This window comes from Pleurodeles waltl, chromosome 9, assembly GCF_031143425.1.
Source record: "Pleurodeles waltl isolate 20211129_DDA chromosome 9, aPleWal1.hap1.20221129, whole genome shotgun sequence".
NCBI lineage: Eukaryota > Metazoa > Chordata > Amphibia > Caudata > Salamandridae > Pleurodeles > Pleurodeles waltl.
Window position 1 is genome coordinate 278,319,532 of NC_090448.1, and position 23,713 is coordinate 278,343,244.

General features: G+C 43.8%; 1 protein-coding gene and 1 long non-coding RNA gene across 15 annotated transcripts in view; one reads left to right on the plus strand and one right to left on the minus strand.

The window, feature by feature from the left end:
• Positions 1 to 23,713, plus strand: part of FOXP1 (forkhead box P1) — a 767,794-nt gene that overhangs the window by 469,735 nt on the left and 274,346 nt on the right. The window contains exon 1 of one of the 14 annotated variants that reach the window (XM_069206722.1): positions 22,482 to 22,865. The exons of the other annotated variants lie outside the window; for them this stretch is intronic. The gene's annotated coding sequence lies outside the window, so the exon portion shown is untranslated. Of the gene's footprint in view, positions 1 to 22,481; positions 22,866 to 23,713 lie in introns of those variants that run through there. 14 annotated transcript variants of the gene reach the window in all.
• On the minus strand, positions 2,101 to 23,497 carry LOC138259170 (uncharacterized). The gene is made up of 3 exons (XR_011198657.1): positions 23,346 to 23,497; positions 6,484 to 6,747; positions 2,101 to 3,656 (listed from the first exon to the last, which is right to left on the minus strand). It is a non-coding gene; the product is annotated as an uncharacterized lncRNA (long non-coding RNA).

Genomic DNA, 23,713 nt, shown 5'->3' on the forward strand with positions numbered 1-23,713 from the left:
GAAGAGATGCGTGGTTAATAGGGTGTGCGTCATAATTTCTGGCGCAGCACAGACGATGCGTTGTTTCTTTCCACGCTGGAAAGGGATTTGTGTCGATTTCCGGCATGCAGTATTGGTTCCTCACTGCGATGCAGGGATCTTTCTGATGCCCAGGGATGATGTGGGGAAATCCTGGCCATGCGGGGCGCAGTCACAGACGTTGCGTCAATTTGGTATCACGATGCATTGAATTTTCAGTCGCACGGCAGGCGCTGCATCGATTCTTCACTCAGGAAGTTGGGCTGCGTATTTCCGGTTCGGCTGTGTGTCGATCCAGTAGGACTGTGCGTCGAATTTCCGGCCACAGGGCAAGTGCTGCGTCGATTCTTCTCTTAGGTAATCAGGCTGTGTTGTTCCGGCGTGGCTGTACGGCAATTTCTGAGTCGCAAAAACAGCAGTGCATCGTTTCTGGCAGGTTGTGCATTGATTCACGGCACACAAGGAGTTTCTTGAACAGATGAAGTTCTCTTGGCCCTGAGACATCCGACAAACAAGAGGCAAGCTCAACCCAAGCCCTTGGAGAGCACTTCTCAGCAAAGTCAGAGGGCAGCAAGGCAGCAGAGCAACATCAAAACAGCAGTCCTTCTCAGCAAAGCAGTCCAGATGAGTCATTTGTGCAGCCAGGCAGTTCCTATTGAAAGGTTGCAGGTTCAGGTCCAGAAGTGTCTGAGTTGTTTGGGTTAGGGACTCAGTTTATATACCCAAAAATGCCTTTGAATGGGGGGGAGACTTCAAAGAGTGGTTTGAAGTGCACAAGGTCCCCTTTCAGTACAGGTCTGTTTGCCATGATCCCAGTCGGGGGTTTGGCAGCCCATTTAGTGAGGACAGGCCACCAGCCTTTGAAATGTAAGTGTCAGGCCCTCTATCCTTCCAGCCCAAGAAGACCCATTCAGTATGCAGATGATTGCAGGGGTGACTGAGTATCCTGTGTTTATAGTTGTGTGGGTGAAATGCACAAGGGAGCTGTCAACCAGCCCAGCACAGACATTGATTAGAGACAGGCTGTAAGACACAGATGGATTTTAAGTGCAGAGTAATGCTCACTTGCTGAAAGGGGCGTTTCTAAAATAGATAATATAAAACCCAACCTCACCAATACGCAAGATTTTCTGTTACCATTCGCCATACTAAATATGACCTAGTTACCCCTTCCTGATCAGAATCTACCACTTAAACAGTATAAGAGGGTAGCCCTAATGCTATCCTATGAAAGGAGCAGGCCTCACAGTAGTGGAAAACGAATTTAGGAGTTTTGCACTACCAGGACATATAAAAACACTTATACATACATCTCCTGCCTTTTCCCTACATAGCACCCTGCCCGCTGGGTTACCTAGGATCTACCTATGGGGTGACTTGAATGTAGTAAAAAGGGGACTTTAAGGTACTTTTAAATGCCAAGACAAAGTGGCAGTGAAACTGCACACACAGGCCTTTCAATGGCAGGCCTGAGACATGGTTAAGGAGCTACTTTTGTGGGAGGCACAATCAGTGCTGCAGGCCCACTAGAAGCATTCAATACACAGGCCCTGGGCACTTTACTAGGGACTTACAAGTAAATAAAATATGCCAATTGGGAATGAACCAATGTTACCATGTTTAAGGGAGAGAGCATATGCACTTTAGCATTGGTTGGCAGTGGTAAAGTGCGCAGAGTTCTAAAACGAGCAAAAACAGTATTAGAAAAGTGGAGGGTGGCAAGCAAAAAGTTGGGGGATGACCACCCTAAGGCTGTCAGGACTAGCACAATGCATATGCATATTATTAACACATAATTTTCAAATAAACATGCCTGCATTCACAAGTTACAAAAATATAAAAATGTTTAATTTTAGTTTGTGTTAATTATCATGATGAATGCTTGCAGCAAAATTAACATGTCCATTACAAATGTTCATCACTAATGTATGCACTTTAAAAATATGTCAAAAATATAACCTGTTTTTGTCTTTGTCATAAATTAAATTAAGTTCATGTTATTCACATTTGCATTCATAATCCATTATGATTAATTTAAAAATAATGTCAGGACAAACTTTGTGAAAATGAATGTTATTTTATTTAACAAATGAAATACTTCTCTCGGAATTAATGTTATAAATAAAACAAATAATAATTGTCCATAAAATGTCTGGATTCATATTGTGCGCTTCTGGCCCAAAGCGTGCCTCCTAATGACACTGCCAAGGACAACTTCCTCAATAAGCGACATTCAGTGGGCAGAGCGGGTACCTCAGTAATCTTTCTTGGGAGGGGTGGGTTTTGGTTTCTAAGCAGTCAGGAACAGGAAGGCAGTAAAAGCTGGTGGAGGAGAAGGAGTAGAAGGGTTAGGAGAGGATGGGGTTTGGGAGGTAGAGGAAACTGGAGTGGGTGTTGTGTGTGTCTGTTTTGCAGATGCATTGTGGGTCTAGTATAAGTGGTGTATGTTGGGATGTGTATTCCTTTGAAGGTGTGTGGTGTTCAGTTGAGTGTGTATGTTTGATTTTGGCGGGTTTTGCTGTGTGTGTGCTTTTCAGTCAGTGTGCTTGTTTAGATTAATATGCTGTTGAGGTTGGTGTGAATGTGGTGCATGTGTTGGTATGTATTGTAGATGCATGTGTGTCTGGTGTATATTTCGACGCATGTGGTTTTCTAGGTGTTTTGTACTCTGGTAATTGTGAGTGTGTGTGTTTGCTGAGTGTTGTTTTGTGTGTAGGTGTGTGTATGACTGTGGTTATGGTGCTTGTGCGTATGCTGGTGGTTGTGGGTGTACTGTAGATTGCGGTTGTGGTTATGGTGGTAGTGCATGTGTCTGTGGTGGTGGATATTGTGGTTGTGGTGCTTGTGGATGTGGTGGTGGTGCTTGTGGGTTGTCATGGTGGACGTGGGGGTTGTGTGGTTGGCATGGTGCCTGTGGGTGTAGTGTCAGTAGTGTGTGTCTGTTTGATGGATGTACGGTTGTGTTTCCTGGTGTTTGTGTTTATGTATGGGTGTGGGTGAGCTGCTTTTGTCTGTTAGAGTGGGTACATGCAAAGAAATGAGTGTGCTTGGTATTAGGGTGGGAGTTGGCATTTGAGATTAAGAAGAAACTGGAGTACGGACGCTGGGCTGATTGGGTGGATGCGGTCAGTGCAGAGGCTATTTTCACCAGCGATATCTGCATGACAGACATTGAACTATGAATGGCATCCTGGAATGCAACCACCTGTTTATTTGAGAACTAAGCAACTGGATATTGATGTCTGGCTTACAAAGATGAAGGTATGAGGTCAGTAGCCTCTTCACTGAGCGCAGCACGGGGAACGGGGTGAGAAGTGCCTGCGGCAAAGGACACAACAGCTCTTTTAGGGTGGAAGTTGTGGCCAACTGGGGGTGGAGCAAGAGGGAGGGTGGAGATGGGAATCTGGGTGGTGGACAAGGATGTATATGGAACATATCCAGTAGGGTCCACCACCACTAGGGACTGGTCACTTCTGGAGGCCTCTGAAGATGATGAAGAGCTGGTGGCCTCTGTGCCAGTCCCCTCACCCTTCATGTCACTGTGTCCATCGTGTCTGATGTTTCTCCACCTGACACAGAGTGGCCAGCTGCTTCCCTGCCTTCATGGCCGATGTCTCCTTTGCCTGCTTCTGAAGATGCTGAAAAGACACATACAACATTTTTGTTATATTTGTGCAAATCAAAATGATCACAAGGTTATTTTACAAAACATTTCCTAATTTCAAACTGTCACCTGCTTTAAGGCTATAAAACTTAGGTATACTTTACCCCTACCCCATGCATTTAGAGAACATATAATGGACCCATTTGCTCACAGTTTTGTAAATTGCCATCATTAATCAGATTTCATTTTGGAACATTTCACTTAAACACCTCACATTTCTCTTTAAATTGTTTAACACCTCTGAAAGGCACAGATTGGTTGCTTTAAATAGTCAACTCATCTCACAAAATAAATATCTAGCAAGAAACCTTTGTACCATGTACATTGTCCATCTGCAAAAGTCCCTTTCAATATCTCCTTTGCTTCAACAATTATTTATCATCTGGACATAACAAAGGACTCAAATATTGTTTGGGGTACGTGTAACCCTGTCACTAATCCGTACACATTCCTGTCTGTTTAATTTACCAATGTTTGGCTACTAAATTCATGTTTGTTGAAACAGACTGTCTTACGTGCACATTTGGGAAGGAGTAAGGCTTCATGCCAATCTGCAACTGTTAAGGTGATCTGACTTGAATTTTGCGGTGAAAACATATTTATGAAATATTTTTGCCTGTACTGTCAGTATTCTTGTTTTCCTAGTGATTTTGGATCAGATGCTCAATATTGTTTGGTCATTATAACTCACCAATGTGAAGTCAGAAACATCCACTACACCGTAAGTGCATTGTATGCTACGCCACCTGTAACATTGCCAACATAACCTTCTCACAATTATGATGGAGTATCACACCTGACAAAATCATCAATCGTGGCCTGTTTGGTACAAATGCATAACATAGAAAAAAATCCAGGTATCTCTTTTTTCTTATGCAGGCATGTGTGTCTTCTCAAAACAGTCCTTTGGTAGTGATAAATAATCCAGTGGCAATCTTTAACCCAAATCAATACAGAAGACACATCATCATATACCTTGTGCAAAACTTACACCTTCCAGAACCTTTCTTGTGCATTAGATGTGTCAACCTTTTTATTTTATTTTCTTATTTATTATTATTAATATTATTATTTATTATTATTTTCTTATTTATTAATTTAATTTAATTTAACACCGAAACAAAAAATTATACATTGTCACTTTCAGTGAAAATAAAAAGTTGTGTATAATCATTTAATAGAAAAATTAAACCATAAACAAATAAACAAATTCATCCAGGCTTATCTAAGAAATAATACCCCCAGATCAGGGAGTACTTTTTACCACTACCTACTCTGCTAGCATATCTAATTTCCTGAACCCTGACTTGCGCCATCTTACAACGCCATTCTTGACTAGTGGGAGACAGCGCAGAGCGCCAGTTTCTTAACAGAAGAGATCTAGCAACCACAGTGGCGATAAATACGAGCTTCTTCCACCTAGAAGGGAGCCTTGCCTCAGGGTCGTAACCCAAGCTCATCAGCCGAAGACTGGGAGATATGGAAACCGGCGCCATAGTTGTTAACATCGCAAAAATTCCAGCCCAATATCCCTGTATACATCGGCATGTCGCAATCACATGAGTCCAGCCTGCCACTCCTACTTCCTTACAACGGAAACACATATCGGGATAGCCGGTCCTCATGTGAGACAGGGCCTGCGGGGTTCGATACAATAACCATTTGCTGAAAAATATAATTCGGTGCCAGATTGCCCCTCTAAGAACTGAGAAATTGAGACGATTAATGGTCTCCCAGCATTCACTTGAAAGCTCTAAGCCCTCCTGACGAGCCCATTTCCTTTGAGCTTTTATCCCAAGATCTGCTTTGTCCCTGTCTGCCAGAAGCCTTCTCCATGACCCCACAGTCCTTATCCCAGGAGGATCCACCAATTCTGAGACCAACGACTGGGCGTTAATAATAGAATTCACATCTAAATCCCTTAAAATATGTAACAAAATATTGTAGGATCCAACTAAAAGGAAGTCATTGTTGACAGCAGACAGAATATTTAATGGAGTTTCCTAGATGTCATTGGCACAAAAATCCCCAATTTTACTGAATCCAGCGTGCTCCTATCTCCTTACTAAGTCTTCATTAAGCTGAGCACCAGAGTGCACCAAGATCTGTGTAAGAGGAGTGTCAAAATGTAAAAATGGGATTGAATGTTTTCTAAAAAAGTCTGATCTCTTAAAAATACATTTGAAAATCTTATAGTGAACTTTTTCAGGCGATTTCGCCAAGAGTGCTGGGTTCCGAATATTATGCTCCCTACATATTAAATCCCGAAAATCAGTAAAGAACCTACAACCTGCCAAATGATCCATTTTAAAGCTAGCACAGTAATGTGCAAAAAAAGCAAAATAATAGTCTTTGAAATTCGGCAAAGCTAATCCCCCCTTTTCTTTATCCGCATATAGTATACTTAATGCGGGTCGAGCCTTCCGGTTTTGCCAAATAAAAGGGCGAAATATGGACTCCAGTTTTCTAAACAAGTTTTGCGTTAGAATACACAGGATGGCCACAAACAAAAAATTGAAGAGTGGTAAGATCGACATTTTAATTAATGCAATTCGACTTAGTATAGAAAGGGGAAAGGACCCCCAGCGGGCCAGCAGAGCCTGAGTTTTCTGAAGTAATGGAGCAAAATTTAGATTGTACAGGTCTCCTATATTGGCCGAGAAATAAATCCCTAAATATCTCTTTGGATTGGCATTCACACAACATCTTAATTCTGTGTGTCAACCTTTATGTTGATGCCATAAATTATTGCTGAAACACAAATTAGGCAACTAATAATAAAAACTCAAAAAATAACTAACCTCTGTGATGCTGCTGTTGGATTCTCAACTGCCCATCAAGGTCTGGTGAGGCCACTGTAAGTATGTGGGTAATTAGTGGGGTCGGGGTTCGGCACTTCACACGTTGGGAGGACTGGCTGAGCTGGACTTCAGATGACTTTCAGGTTTAGCATCGTAGGTCTTCCTACCTCTTGCAGCAATGAATGTTGCACTGCTTTTAGACCCTAGGGTCAGCACCTGCTTGGCGATGGCCTTCCATATCGTATTTTTCTGATGGTTGGTGACCTGTATGGATGTGAAAAAAAAAGAAAAAATGTTTTGCGAGTTTTTGTTTGTCTGTTTTGCTGTAACAGTTTTATAGAATCTATCACAAGCGTTTATAAATGTCAGTCCAAATTATTTTCTAAAATGTATTATTTCCTAAGAAATACTAATTTGTAGTGACCTGAGTACCCTCAATACTTTTAATGTCCTCATTTTACAAATCCAGGCCACAAACATCATCTAGCCAAGGGGTCTGATACATTTCCTGTAGTGAGCACCAATTATGCTCAGTACAAATCATTGTGAGCTACTGAAAGCTAATCAGCTTGTACATTGTTGCACATACACTCATACCCTGCTTCATTGGCTTAATGCCTAATGTTTTTAGAGCCAGATACCACATACTATGACAAAGGGCAATATGGAAGGGCTGCCATGTGTGTCAGTGAGAGCATGTTTTTTGGTTACTTATGAACAAAAATGTTCATACTGATTCAGACAAGTCCATAACTTGAAAATATTTTCTTGCACTTTACATTTCTCTCATTTCAGCATATGGCTGTATTATTTACTTATTCTTATGGTACAGTGTCTACTGGCCACTTGCAGTTTGTAAATGGAGATTTTCAAATTGTGAGTGAATTGAAATGAAAAGTCACCTTAATCATTCACATAACTTTCCATTTCATTTTACAGACATTTAAAAACATTGTTAAACATCATTTTGCTCCCAGCCAAATTATTGAGGTGACCACACTCCAATCACAACACTGCATGCAGGAACTAAAGCCTGTGTTAGAATTTTTTTTTTTGTTAGAAATACATTTTTCATTCAACCAGGTGCCTGTTCCTCTGGGTTCCCATAGAGCTGGCTGTACAGGGAAAGGACCTCTGTGGTCGGCAGTTTCAACTCCTCAGCTGAGACATTAGGGCTCCTGTCGCCTGCTGTGCCTGGCATTGTGGATCCCAGAGGTTGGTAACAGCAGCAACAGTGGAGGAGGTGTTGTTGGCTGCAGTATTAAGATGCAAGTGAGCTTTTTTGATAACGCTGCATATATGTACATGATGAACGCAATCGTCAACGGAGACAGACGCAGCCATTGGTTTTCATATGTTGCTGTCACACATGTTAGCCTACGGCTGTGTCCATTGTGGAGTGTTACACCTACTACTTGGTCAACTTCCGCCGATGGCTGTCGGATTGCAAATGTCCTGACGACAAGGTCAGGCGCCCACCATTATAGAATGTGAAGCAGTGTATTTTTAAATGTTAAGTGCATCATCTCAACTCAAAATGGTCTCTGATTTGTTTACATATACAAAATGTGTACAGTACTGTTTTTAGATAAAATTTTAAAAGCATAATGTAATGTGTCACTGTGTTTAGATGCGATCATGACGCAGTTTATTATAGTTCCGTAGACAAAATTTTAGAGAAAAATAATAATAACGTGTAAATAATACATTTAAATTCTATTAGTCACACATTATTTTTAATAAATAACAGACGTAAAAATTGTTTAAGTAAGTTACAACATCACTAAAAAATTATGTGGACATATATGTCATATATGTCACAAAAACATATGGAATTTTACAAAGACATGAGATGTGTGTTGATGGTTATGCAGACAGATGAACCGAGGGAGAGGTGCTACCATGGAAGAAAGGGTCATTATCAAAGAATTCAATTGAATATGTAAACTATTCTTGATTTGTGTATTCAGCTAGAGCCGGATTTACTGCCTCAGGAAGGAATCCCACATAAATAACACCAATAGTGAAAATCATGTCAGTACTCCATTTTGTGGCCTCAGAATCCTTCCAATACTCTGTGGCAGTATCGGGAGGCATGTCACAACCAACATTCAGTGGTGTGCTTCAAGAAGTCCTTTCTACAATGATGAGACACATCAACAGCTTCATCCAGTTTCCATGCAATGAGGATTTTGCACATATGGAAAGAGATTTGTATGCTTTGGGTGGTATACCACATGTGGTTGAAGCAATTGATAGCACATATATTGCCTTAGTGCCATGACACGCTGGGGAACAGGTCTACCGTAATCATAAGTACTCCCATTCATTCAATGTGTAAGTTGTCTGCCCACCTGATTTGTACATCTCAAGTGTATGTGCCTGTTTCCCTGGGTCAACACACAATTCCATTGTACTACATAACAGCAGCATACCCCTGCAAATGTCACAGCTGGGACCAGAGAGGGGTCTGGCTTGTGGGTAAGGACAATATGACAATAAGATTATTTGGTTAATTTCTAGTTTAAGAATGTACAATGTGATTAGATATTTTTTATCAATATATTTTTTTTATTTCATATAGAATACTCAGCTTATCCTATCTGACCAAGTCTCAGTTTATCCTTACCGACCATGGTTGTTAGCACTGTTGAGGGATCTAACAACGCCACGGGGTTCTGCTTTAGTGAGGCCCATGGAAGAACACAGGGGCCAGTAGAGCAGGCTTTTGGGCTTGTTAAACACCAGATTTCGCTGCCTGGGTAAACCTAGTGGAGCCCTCCACTATTCACCTGATAAGGTGTGCAAAATCATCATGGCCTGCTGCATGTTGCACAACATAGCCCTGCAATGGAACATCCCACCCATTGCAGAGGATGGAGACCATGATGAGCCGTACGTCAAGATGTCGTTGACAACTTCTTCACAAGTGTAAGTATATCTTTACCTACCAATACATTCAATGTTAAGAACTAGTAATATAAAGAGCAAATCAGTCTGTGCATAACATGTTTTTAGGAATCAGAAGTTTAGGAAATTGCAGGACAAAAATGTTTGTTAATGACATTTCTGACACACTGACTACTGTGTTCATATACATTATCTTTGATTGTTCTACATAAATATGTTCTCATTATTTGCCATTTGTAATTTGTCTATTTTGTCATGTATTTTAATTAATTTTTCCTGTTATTCTGTTTTAGGATCCTTCACCATGTCATCTTAATTTGGACATTTCAAAGTTGTGACATTTGCTGTTATAAGCTTCTGTTGCAAAGTACAAAGGGGACATGGTTGATTCTGTGAAAAACACACACACTTGTACAAAGACAACTTGCACAGTGATCGAATGGAAGTTAAGGGATTGCATCAGACTTGTTTTCTGTTGAATGTTGTCACCGAGGCTATATGTGCCGCTTATCTTGCCCTGACTACATGTGTATTTCAACCCATAGCAGACTCATCTCGCTTCACATTTTCAAAATCCTCAATTTTTGTTAAGTGTTTGAAGTTATTGATATGTCTCATCATTGCAGAAATCTTTTTTGTAGCACACCACTTAAGGTTGGTTGTTGCATGCCACCATATACTGCCAAGTATTGGAATGATCCTGTGGTCACAACATTGTCTACTGCCATGATTCTGACTATTGGTGTTATTGATGTGAGATTCTTATTGTGAGGCAGACTGTCTTGTTCAAGCTGATTACATGAATCAATAATAGTTTGCCTATTGAATCTGTTGTATTTGATTATATCCTGTTCTTCCGTGGTGTCAAGGTCTGGAACAGTAAAAAAAATGGCACAAGACCATTTTGTTTATGCATGTGTTCTAATTTTTCTACATATATTTGACAAACTATCCTTATTAATGTATGAAATTAATACATTAAGATCTGTGGTGCTTAATATATGTTAATTTTTTTAACATGGGAGAAACATTACCTGAATATAACCATTTTTGACAAAATAATTGTTGATTATATGCATTTTAAAAAGTAATCATGGAAGGTAGAAACAAAGAATTTGAAACCACAATGCATACAACACCAGTCCTTGACTTTGTATTTTTAGAATGTGTTTTACAAACACAAACAAACTGATGCAGGATGAAGATCAAATAACAAAGTGGAAAACCAAAAAAAGAGTAAATCATGGCGAATTAAATTATTATTTTAGAGGGCACATTTGACTTCCAATGTACAAAATACATTTGGCATCTAAAAGGTAAATAAGTCCAGAATCTAGTCCACAGAGTGAATTGTAGTCGCACACTGGGGGTAATTAGGTTGTTTGTCCCTTGCTGGTATTGGTGAAGTTCTTGTCATCCTCTCCTGGTGGTCCAGATGACTGTCCCCTCTTAAGGGGGGGGAGGGGAAGGAGGTGCCACAATTGTAGAAACTGAGGTGGTTGCAGGGGTTTCTGCTTTTGGCAGGTGTAGTAGGCCCAGGTGTTGTAGAGCCACATAAAGGGGTAGATGGTGCTGGGAAAGCCCTGCACATATGGTGCTAAATGTCAAACAGCACCCCATACAGGGAGCTCAGATCTCAGATTTAATCTGCATCTCTACATCGTGCTCCCTCTGCAACTGTGTAATGTCTCTAAGCTCTGTAAAGACCTGGCTCTTCATGTTTTGGGTCTCATGTAGGGATCCCAAGACTTGATCAGTGATTGCTGGGTGACAGTTATCCCAGTGATCTCATTTGCTGGTCCACAGATTCCCTCCCAGGTACCCTACCCCCACTACCCTTACCCCTTGAGCCAGTGTGCCCCATCCCACTAGTTCCTGGCTGAACTGGAGGTGGCGGTGTTGGCTCAACGGCAGCCAGGACTGGGAGGAACAAGACTAGGGTGATGATCCTTTGGACATAGGAAGTGAAGGTGTCCATTGGCTGAGGTGTTGTAACAGCTAGGGTGGGAGGTGTAGGTGTGGGCTCAGTGAGACTCACTGGAGCTGTCTGTCCTGACAGGTCAGATGGACCAGGCTGCTCCACATCATCCAGACTTGCAAGAGTGGAATCCTCAGTGAATACTTGATCCTGGTCTAGTGTGGAGGTATCCTTAGAGGCAGATGGTTGTCTATATACTCTGGGTGTATGAATTAATACAAATTACAAGAAAACAAATTGTAAAAGTCTGGATTATGCATTACATGTGTTTTGAGCTACAAATGAAGCAAACTAAAATGAATTGGTAATTTTAGCATGTTTAGACCGTTCAGTGTTTTTTGGTTATTACCCATACATTATAACTTACACACATGCATACATCAAAAAAGGAATGTGAAGAGATGTCCTGAAAATAAAAAAGATCACCTAGGAAGTGTACATAAATGATGACATATTCAACCCAACTCAAAATAGAGGAGAAATGAGAAGTTAACCATTCAGAGACCTGGCAGGTTAAAATTCAGACTATTCTACAACTTAGTATGATTACTGGAATTGGTCATCATATGAACTTTGCTCAGTAAAGTTATTATCAGTACTACTTATATTCTGTATACAACATGACATGATATAAAATCTTTGAGTCAAAATACTTTGAGTTGTGAAACCTATCATCTCACTTCAATGAAATGACAAGTAAGTGACAACATACAAAATTACATTAAATAATCCACATTGTATTCAGTGCATAAAATGTGGTTTAAGAAATGCCAGACATCACATTGCAAACATATTTTCCTAGTACAAAAACAAGGCATGATGGTAGTTGTAGTCCTTTCAATTCGACATTTCCAACATGTGAAAAATTGTTTGTTGAACATTCCTAGTAAAGTGTATGCAGTGAAGAGGTGCACACATTTAAATAAAATTATGACATACGTGAAGTTTGTTGAACGGCTAAAAAACATACTTACAAGCACCTTGGGGTTTTTAACCTGTAATCTTATCTACAACAAAAACATGCAAACATGCAAATAATAAAATACAAGAAATGATAAATGAAGAGCAACATATTGAACACACATATTGCCCAGTAATAAAAGGAGTGTTGGCACCATAGTGCTACTAATTTGATGGTGCCAATAGATTTGTGATTTTTCAAATCCTGCTTTTATGTTTTACAAAGGTGGAAAACACATTATGTACAGCTGACTTGAGAGCAAAAAACTACATTTATATTTAGTGAATCATACGTCCATCTTGTAGGAAAGTACCATCTTGCCTGGCATGTTACCCCCATTTTTCACTGTATATATGTTGTTTTAGTTGTATGTGTCACTGGGACCCTGGTAACCCAGGGACCCAGTGCTCATAAGTGTGCCTGAATGTGTTACCTGTGTAGTGACTAACTGTCTCACTGAGGCTCTGCTAATCAGAACCTCAGTGGTTATGCTCTCTCATTTCTTTTCAAATTGTCACTGACAGGCTAGTGACCATTTTTACCAATTTACATTGGCTTACTGGAACACCCTTATAATTCCCTAGTATATGGTACTGAGGTACCCAGGGTATTGGGGTTCCAGGAGATCCCTATGGGCTGCAGCATTTCTTTTGCCACCCATAGGGAGCTCTGACAATTCTTACACAGGCCTGCCACTGCAGCCTGAGTGAAATAACGTCCACGTTATTTCACAGCCATTTTACACTGCACTTAAGTAACTTATAAGTCACCTATATGTCTAACCTTTACCTGGTAAAGGTTAGGTGCAAAGTTACTTAGTGTGAGGGCACCCTGGCACTAGCCAAGGTGCCCCCACATTGTTCAGAGCCAATTCACTGAACTTTGTGAGTGCGGGGACACCATTACACGCGTGCACTACATATAGGTCACTACCTATATGTAGCTTCACCATGGTAACTCCGAATATGGCCATGTAACATGTCTATGATCATGGAATTGCCCCCTCTATGCCATCCTGGCATTGTTGGTACAATTCCATGATCCCAGTGGTCTGTAGCACAGACCCTGGTACTGCCAGACTGCCCTTCCTGGGGTTTCACTGCAGCTGCTGCTGCTGCCAACCCCTCAGACAGGCAGCTGCCCTCCTGGGGTCCAGCCAGGCCTGGCCCAGGATGGCAGAACAAAGAACTTCCTCTGAGAGAGGGTGTGACACCCTCTCCCTTTGGAAAATGGTGTGAAGGCAGGGGAGGAGTAGCCTCCCCCAGCCTCTGGAAATGCTTTGTTGGGCACAGATGTGCCCAATTCTGCATAAGCCAGTCTACACCGGTTCAGGGACCCCTTAGCCCCTGCTCTGGCGCGAAACTGGACAAAGGAAAGGGGAGTGACCACTCCCCTGACCTGCACCTCCCCTGGGAGGTGTCCAGAGCTCCTCCAGTGTGCTCCAGACCTCTGCCATCTTGGAAACAGAGGTGCTGCTGGCACACTGGACTGCTCTGAGTGGCCAGTGCCACCAGGTGACGTCAGAGACTCCTGCTGATAGGCTCCTTCAGGTGTTAGTAGCCTATCCTCTCTCCTAGGTAGCCAAACCCTCTTTTCTGGCTATTTAGGGTCTCTGTCTCTGGGGAAACTTTAGATAACGAATGCATGAGCTCAGCCGAGTTCCTCTGCATCTCCCTCTTCACCTTCTGATAAGGAATCGACCGCTGACCGTGCTGGAAGCCTGCAAACCTGCAACATAGTAGCAAAGACGACTACTGCAACTCTGTAACGCTGATCCTGCCGCCTTCTCGACTGTTTTCCTGCTTGTGCATGCTGTGGGGGTAGTCTGCCTCCTCTCTGCACCAGAAGCTCCGAAGAAATCTCCCGTGGGTCGACGGAATCTTCCCCCTGCAACCGCAGGCACCAAAAAGCTGCATTACCGGTCCCTTGGGTCTCCTCTCAGCACGACGAGCGAGGTCCCTCGAATCCAGCGACGCTGTCCAAGTGACCCCCACAGTCCAGTGACTCTTCAGCCCAAGTTTGGTGGAGGTAAGTCCTTGCCTCACCTCGCTGGGCTGCATTGCTGGGAACCGCGACTTTGCAGCTACTCCGGCCCCTGTGCACTTCCGGCGGAAATCCTTTGTGCACAGCCAAGCCTGGGTCCACGGCACTCTAACCTGCATTGCACGACTTTCTAAGTTGGTCTCCGGCGACGTGGGACTCCTTTGTGCAACTTCGGCGAGCACCGTTTCACGCATCCTCGTAGTGCCTGTTTCTGGCACTTCTCCGGGTGCTACCTGCTTCCGTGAGGGCTCTTTGTCTTGCTCGACGTCCCCTCTCTCTGCAGGTCCAATTTGCGACCTCCTGGTCCCTCCTGGGCCCCAGCAGCGTCCAAAAACGCCAAACGCACGATTTGCATGTAGCAAGGCTTGTTGGCGTCCTTCCGGCGGGAAAACACTTCTGCACGACTCTCCAAGGCGAGAGGGATCCGTCCACCAAAGGGGAAGTCTCTAGCCCTTTTCGTTCCTGCAGAAACCTCAGCTTCTTCTGTCCAGTCGAAGCTTCTTTGTACCCGCAGCTGGCACTTCCTGGGCATCTGCCCATCTCCGACTTGCTTGTGACTTTTGGACTTGGTCCCCTTGTTCCACAGGTACCCTAGATTGGAAATCCACAGTTGTTGCATTGCTGGTTTGTGTCTTTCCTGCATTATTCCTCTAACACGACTTCTTTGTCCTTAGGGGAACTTTAGTGCACTTTGCACTCACTTTTCAGGGTCTTGGGGAGGGTTATTTTTCTAACTCTCACTATTTTCTAATAGTCCCAGCGACCCTCTACAAGGTCACATAGGTTTGGGGTCCATTCGTGGTTCGCATTCCACTTCTGGAGTATATGGTTTGTGTTGCCCTTATCCCTATGTTTCCCCATTGCATCCTATTGTAACTATACATTGTTTGCACTGTTTTCTAAGACTATACTGCATATTTTTGCTATTGTGTATATATATCTTGTGTATATTTCCTATCCTCTCACTGAGGGTACACTCTAAGATACTTTGGCATATTGTCATAAAAATAAAGTACCTTTATTTTTAGTATAACTGTGTATTGTGTTTTCTTATGATATTGTGCATATGACACTAGGTGGTACTGTAGTAGCTTCACACGTCTCCTAGTTCAGCCTAAGCTGCTCTGCTAAGCTACCATTATCTATCAGCCTAAGCTGCTAGACACCCTATACACTAATAAGGGATAACTGGGCCTGGTGCAAGGTGCAAGTACCCCTTGGTACTCACTACAAGCCAGTCCAGCCTCCTACACATCTAACTTGTCAGTCTCAATTCCACCAGGGATTCCTGTCAAGCCTTCAGGATATAGGATCTGCAAGACCTTCTCCTGGCAGGGAAAAAGTTGTAAGGGGGTCTGAGAGAACCACCACCAGTCCTCTGAGCCTCCAGGTGACGCTTGGAGGCCAGTGAACGCACTCTTTCCCGTAGGTCTTTCCACCTCTTACTAATTTCCTACTGTGAGCGCAGATTGTTTGCTACAACATTCACCCTACCAGCTATTCTGGTCCACATCTGCATTTTCTGAGATATTGTATTTTGCACCCACCACCTGGAACGCCCTTCCTCTCCACATCAGAAAAGCCACCTCCCTCCTCAGCTTCACAAAGGAACTGAAGACATGGCATTTTTAAGAATCACCTCACTGGTGAATGCTACACTTCCACCCCTCCATCGCCTTGAGACCCTAATGGGTGAGTAGTTGTGCTTTACAAGCATTGATTAATTGAATTATATACTTGTACTTCAAATAATTGTGGCTCTACTGTAATGATTTCATCTAGCATGACTGACAATTCTCCCTCTGTACTCTACGTCAATCTACTATATGCCACTCTAATCTACTCTGCACCACTGCACTCTATGCCACTGCACTCTACACCACTTTACTCTATGGCATTACACTCTATGCCATTCTACACAACTGCACTTTAAGCTACACCACTCTACTCTACGTTACTTCACTCATCCATTTAAATTAATTTGATTAATTAAAATCATTACATGTAAATAGAAAACGTGATATGATAAATAACTTTTGGTTTAATCAACACACTGAGTAAAACAGTAAAAAAAAATCAGCAATTTAACATCTTTTAAAAGATTACTCAATCTTAAAACTAAAAAGGAAAATTTGCATCTATAGCTTTAAAATAACCATTAAAAGGGAAAGACCAAGTATCAGTCTGCTGGGAAAGAGTGCTGAAACAGTGTAATCAGATTAAGAACCAACATTAGCAGATTTAGGGAGTGATTGTCGGATAATGTGCATACATTTCCCTAGTCTAGCTAGGGAACTGGGGAAGTTTTCATATAGCACAGATCTGAGGTCTTCCTGCAATGCCTTGCACATTTAAGTTGAAATGGAGGAACTAGCAGAAGTGTGGCTCAATGGTTAGGGCAGCAGACCCTGATGCAGAAATCTGGCCTGGGACCAGGGTTCAATTCCTATCTTGGCAGGTCTTGGACTCAATTTCCTTGGACCTGATATTTCTCGCATTGGTGCCTAATCTAATTCATGGGTCCCACTCTGTAACTCTGGGTATTAGCTTTCTTAATCTCCACTACGGCCCCAACAGTGCTGGGATGCCTGGCTTCACCTTGGAGGTTGCCCAGGAGTGGGCACCTCACAGGGAAAAGCCAGGAGGGGTTCCACAGTGGTATGTGTACAGAGCCTTGAGACCCTAACGAGTGAGTAGTGCGCTATACAAGTACGAAGTTTACAGCAGGGAACATCTTGCATCAGCGAAATTGGGACTATAGCACAACACAATCTGCAATTGAAAGGGTGGTAAGCCTCAGGTGGAAGGCTTTTGCTTCCAGTCTGGTCTGAAAGAACTTGGCAAAGATATGGCTGTGCTTTCCCCATAGTATAAGATTCATCCATGGCCTTCATCAGGATGCTGGGGCGAAGGTTTTCAATGTCCCGCTCAAAGGAGACAATTTTCACCTGCCTGTTCACAGTGCGTTTCCAGACTGAGAAGGTGATTTCTTGGGCGTGCAACATGTCAGACTTGATCGTCAGACAGCTGCTCTCCTTTGCCAACCCAACTTGCCATGGGGTGCCCAGCTCCTCAAAAGTTGCCTTAAGGTGGTATTTGTGCGAGGGGCACAGAGGTCTCTGGGGAGTACTTCACTCTACTCTGATACAATCTACTCTACACAACTTCCCTCTATGCCACTCTATTCCTTGCCACTGCACTCTATGCCACTTTACTCTTAGCCACTGTACTCTACACCAATGCGCCCTACACAACTGCACTTTATGCCACTGCACTATACGCCACTTCACTCTACTCTGCATCACTGTACTCTACGCCACTGCTCTCTATGCAGCTCTATTCCACTCTACACCCCTGCACTCTGAAACTTCACTTTGCAACACTGTACTCTATGTCAGTCTACTTTGCACTACTCCACTCTACACCACTGCACTATACGTCACTGCACTCTATGCATTATAGTCCACTCTGCGCCACTGTATGCTACTCTACTGTACACCACACTATGCCACTGCACTCTATGCAGCTCAACTGTACTCTGCACTGTATACACAGTGTGAGGGCCCCCGTCCTATTGTTAACCACTTTACAAGTTGAGATGTATTTACACTCTAGTGAGTGTAAATACATCTCAACTTGTAAAGTGGTTAACAATAGGACGGGGGCCCTCACACTGTGTATACTAATTGTTTGGTTTATCATTAACCTCTAAGGGATGGGTGTTTTCCCTTGTGTAGGCACCCCGACATTACACACGTGGCTAACTTGTGTTCTGAGCTCCATTTATCCCCTATAATTACACCCGAACAATCATATAGAATGTACTCTGCACTGTACGCCACTGCTCTCTATGCCACTCAACTCTACTTTGCGCCACTGCCCTCTGCATCACTTAACTTTATTCCACTCCAGTCTGCACTGCTCTGTGCCACTCTATGCCACTGAAATCTGTGCCACTTCACTCTACACCACTCTACTATGTGCCACTCTACTCTGCGCCACTAAGCTCTGCACCACTGCACGCTGCACCACTCTAATCCACACCACTGCACTCTACGACTCTGAATTTTATGCCGCTGAATTCAATGCCTCTGCACTCTGTGCCACTATACTCTTCAGCACTCTAATCCAATGCACTCTACTCCACTCTATTCTACTCTATGCCACTCTGTGCCTCCACACTATGCCACTCCAGTCTGCCCTATTCCTATCCATTCCAGTGTACCCAAACTTTACTCCTACCTACCCCACTTCTCTCCAATCTACCCCATTTCACCCCAGTCAACCCTAATCCACCCCACTCTGCTCCAATCTAACTCTCTCCAATCTACCAAAATCTACCTCACTTCACCCCAGGCTACTCAACTCCACTCATGTCTGTTCCACTTCAATCCAATCTACCCCTGTCCACTACACTCCAATCGGCCAACCTCGACTACTATCTACTCCACCACAATCTATCCCGTTTCATTCCAATCTACTGCATTCCACTCCAGTCTACCCCATGTTACTCTGCCCCTCTCCAGTCTACCTTCTCCACTCTACCCCAATCTACCCCACTCCACTACAGTCTAGCTCACCCCACTGCAATCCTCACCAATCTATCCCAATATACCCCACTACTCTCCAATTCACCCCACTCCACTACAATCTATCCCACTCCTCCCAAGTCTACCCTACCCCAATTACCCCACAACATTCTATCCCACTGCAATCTACCAAACTCCAATCTACCCACTCCAGTCTTGTGTATGCCAGAGTATCCCACTCAACTTCATTCTACCTCACTCCACTCCAGTCTACCTCAATTCACTCCAATCTAGCCCACTCCACTCCAATCTACTCTACCCAGTCTACCCCACTCTGCCACAATCTGCCCCACTACAATCTACATCAATTGAAACCACTCTACCCCACTACACTCTATGTTTAACTACCTCACTCTAATCTAGCCCCACTCCAATCTACCCCAGTCTACCCATCCCACATTGGCAAAGCTGGTAGTGCTTGCATAGGCAAGACCTATTGCCTTAACAAATCCTTGTTTAAAATATTTTTATTACGGTTTTTGCATTTTTAGTACTACATAAAACATTGTTACAAAACCAGTAGCAGGCAATTACAATTTCACCAGTAAATGGCCACAGCTAACTTAGATGTAGCATCGCCTTTGCAGGAGATACTCATTGACTTGCTCAACAGGGGCAAGTCTTTTAAGATCATGAGGGGGTGTTGGGTTCCATTTTCCCTCATCTTTCTTGCATCTCTTCTGGCCTTGCTTTGAGATTGAGTTAAACTCTGGGTGCATCACACATTCCATAGTAGTTCATTTACCATCTCCAAATCTTGTGGAATTTGTAGGGGTAGATCCTCAACTCATATGCCACTCCCTCTGCACCCCTGTATAGGTCCATTCCACCTTGCCATTCCCTTTTCTTTGGGACTAGTTGGGATCCCCTGGTCCTTGGTACTTTGTGACTATCAGTGCCAGGGCAATAAAAATTTGAGTTTTCTTCTCTGTAGATTTACTTGTTTTCCAAATATTATGGGGGTCATTCAGACCCCGGCGGGCGGCGGGAACCGCCGAATGACCGCACCGCGGTCAAAAGACTGCGGCGGCCATTCTGTGTTTCCCGCTGGGCTGGCGGGCGACCGCCAGAAGGCCGCCCGCCAGCCCAGCGGGAAACCCCTTCCCACGAGGACGCCGGCTCCGAATGGAGCCGGCGTAGTGGGAAGGGTGCGACGGGTGCAGTTGCACCCGTCGCGAATTTCAGTGTCTGCAATGCAGACACTGAAATTCTATGTGGGGCCCGCTTACGGGGGCCCCTGCAGTGCCCATGCCATTGGCATGGGCACAGGGCACTGCAGGGGCCCCCAGGGGCCCCACGACACCCCATACCGCCATCCTGTTCCTGGCGGGCGAACCGCCAGGAACAGGATGGCGGTATGGGGTGTCGGAATCCCCATGGCGGCGCAGCAAGCTGCGCCGCCATGGAGGATTCCTGAGGGCATCGGAAAACCGGCGGGAGACCGCCGGTTTTCCTGTTCTGACCGCGGCCAAACCGCCGAGGTCAGAATGCGGTGCTCCCGCCGACCCCGGCCCCGGCGGTCCTTGACCGCCGGGGTCGGAATGACCCCCTATGTTCTTTGAAACTGTACTTTTGGTTAGAGAATGCTCATGCGCACTATGTGAGGGAGCGAAACGTGTGTCAGCAGAATTATCTGTCTCTATAAATTGCCTATTCACTCAGCTTTGAATCAATACTGAAATATTTTTCGAATGTTGTTTTGCAGTCGCAAGTCTAATTAGTCCATACGGAATGCTTTCATCTCTTACCACTTCAGGGGCCTCTTTCTCATTGCTCCTCATAAGTGTATGCAGCAGGTCTGCTGGTCTCTTGACACAAATCTTTATATTCAGCTGGACTATGCTGACATCGGTATGGTGTACAGTAACCTTGAGTGTCTTAGCAGATGGCACCATGGGATAGCAGTATTATTCAGTCATATGTTGAATGTTATACAGTGCTACTGTAATGCAAATTAGCGCATGTAGAATACCATATATATATATATATATATATATATATATATATATATATATGAAAAAATAACAGTCTGAAAACAATTTTCACGTGCACAGAATGGGAGTTTACAGTGCATGAATGAGAACGAGTAACGTCTTCTTGGCACTATCATGGTTCTCAAACCCACAATCTGGGAGGTATGGTGTGGTACAAGGGCATATGATGGAAGCCGGTGTCTGAGGAAAGCACAACTTTCCCTGTGTTTCCAGGCCCGTCATCGGTGTCTGTGATCTGCTTCTTGAAGTGTTGTGTAGCTGATCAGTTCCACCTAATGTGCCTCTTGATTTCTGCGGTTGTAACACTCCGACTACATGCTGCTCTCTTCATTTTTATGCGCTTTAGATGCTCCTGACTGTCATACTCGGGCGGTTCATCTTCGCCGTCTGGTTTTGCTTTAAGACTTGCACGTCGATCAGGCTGCTGTTGCTTTGAATGCGAGATCAAAAGAAGATGAATTCCGGTGAAAAAAAAATGCCCTTGTATGAAGAAAAGAGCGGGGCCTATGTAAACATCGCAGTGACAGCTCCCAACGAGTTATTTCTGAGGAGCATTAGCTCCTCCAATGACAGACAGCCCGGGATTGGGTGCTAAGTAACAACCAGGGCGCAAGAGCGCCAGCACCACGTTGCCACAACAGCAGCACATTCTGTGCAGGAATCCGGCTCCTCTTTCGTGTTTTTCTTTTTTTGTTTTTTTTTTGTTGCTTGAATAAGGCTGTTTGACGGTTCGTCTTTGCACAAGCCGCCTTGCAGGGCCAGCTCGTTTGCTTTTCTTTGCAGTATCTGTGTCATGTCACCCACGTCGACACAAGACAGCCATTATAGATGAGCAGTGCCAAGCGGTTAGTCATCTCAAGCAAAGCAGGTAGTTTTGTTTAGGATATACAAACGGAAAGGTCATACATGTAAATCGTGGGGACGTTCTTTTTTCCATGAAGAAAAGCTACAACGATTGTTTTACTGCTTAAAACAAGACAGTGGTAGAGGGGACAGTGTTGTGAAGAACTCGATTAATAAATCATTGCTTTGCACTGAAGTGGACCAGTAGCAAATGGTTTCCGATGGACTCAGTTGCAGAATGTGGTTTAGGGAAATCATAAAAAAGACAAAAGACATTAAACGTTCATTTTGTTTAAAAAAAAAAGTATCCGCATACAATTTAACAGCGAGAATTTTCTCTTTTGCAATTTATTAGTAACTGGACACCAACATCTCACCAAACTGGATCCAGGAGAGACCATTTGTGATTAGTCATCTGCAATTTTCACCAAGTTAAAAGGAGCGGTGTTGTCAATCAAACCGTCTTTTTTTCTGTTGCGATACAATGAATTTGGTATTATATGTCTTTAAAAAAACGGAACCCTTTTACCATTCCCAGTCGTACACTAGCGCTTAGTTAAACTATTAGCCAGGAGTATTGTGGCGGTGTTTGTGCACATGCAAGTGTGTGCCTGGTGGAGAATTTAGTGTGGCACACATTTCAAATTGGCTCCAAATGCTCTCCGGGCTGCTGTGTGAATGGAGCGCGACTGTGGGAATTCTTGCGGTCTCTTTGTCGTACCGTGAAGCAGACGGTGCTACTGTGGAGGCCGCTCTCCTGTTGTTGCCGACAAAGGGCAGCGTTCCAGTGTGCTTTCCCTCCAGTGTGCGCCTCGGCAGCGCAGCACTTCCTGTTTATTCACCCCTCCGTTTTGCCGTCTGTCAGCCCCCGCTTCGCAGAAGCAGCAGCCCCAGCCCGTCTCCGGAGAGAAGGAAGCTGAGGCACACAGCGAGAACCGGCCCCGGTCGCCCGGAGAGAAGCGATCGCAGCCGGGCCGTCTTTCTCCGTCTCTTCCTCCCTTTCCGAGGCGCGCTCTGTGCTGGCTGACGAGCGCCCTGCCGCGGGGTCACAAGAACGGGACCGGGTCTGTTTACTCCTTCATTTTAATCCTATTGGTGTGTTTCATTTCAAGGCAGCAGGACTGTGGCGCTTCTGGTCTTTTAAGTTTTGGGCGAGTTAGTTTCATGAAGTTTATCTTTTCCTGCAAGTAGTTTTTTTACTGACTTGGGGATAGGGAGCCCGGCTCTCCCGTCAGGGCAATGTTTCCAAACAGATGACTGATTTCACCCTGTGTCTGCACATTGTTGAATCTATGGGACATTTTCCTAAAGGTTTCTGCTAATCAGTTGACTCGTGTGACACATGCTATAATGTTTCTTTTGCTCCACAAAGAGACTTTACGCGCTGTCTGCATAATTATTATTTAGGTGTTTTTAAATGTAGAAATTAATTAAATCACAGTACATCCAGTTCTTGTACTGTAAACATTTGCAACTTTGTAGGCATTACGAATAATGGACATAGTTGCTATTACGTTATGGGGTTGGGTAGAAAACAGACATACCTGCTGGCCCCGGGTGTTCTGGAGAAATGACCTTTACAGTCAGTCTTATGATCAGTTGTACTTGAATGGCCCAAGTACCGCAGACGTCTTTCCTTCAATGGTTGAAGTGAGAATGCAGCCCCTAGTAGTAGAACATGACTCTAACAACAGAAGGAACATTCGGCTGTATCACTTTAATGCCCAGAATTTTTGCTGCCACACAAAAAAAAATACGAAAACCGATGTTTGCAAATGCCTCCAGAACAAGATGTTTAACAGTAGGAGTAATTACAGAGGGAAGTGGAAAGAGTGACTGCAGTTATTTACTCAGATGTCAGTGTAGGTGTGGGGCAGACAGCTCTCTGTGGGAACAGTGAGCTGCTTTTCTT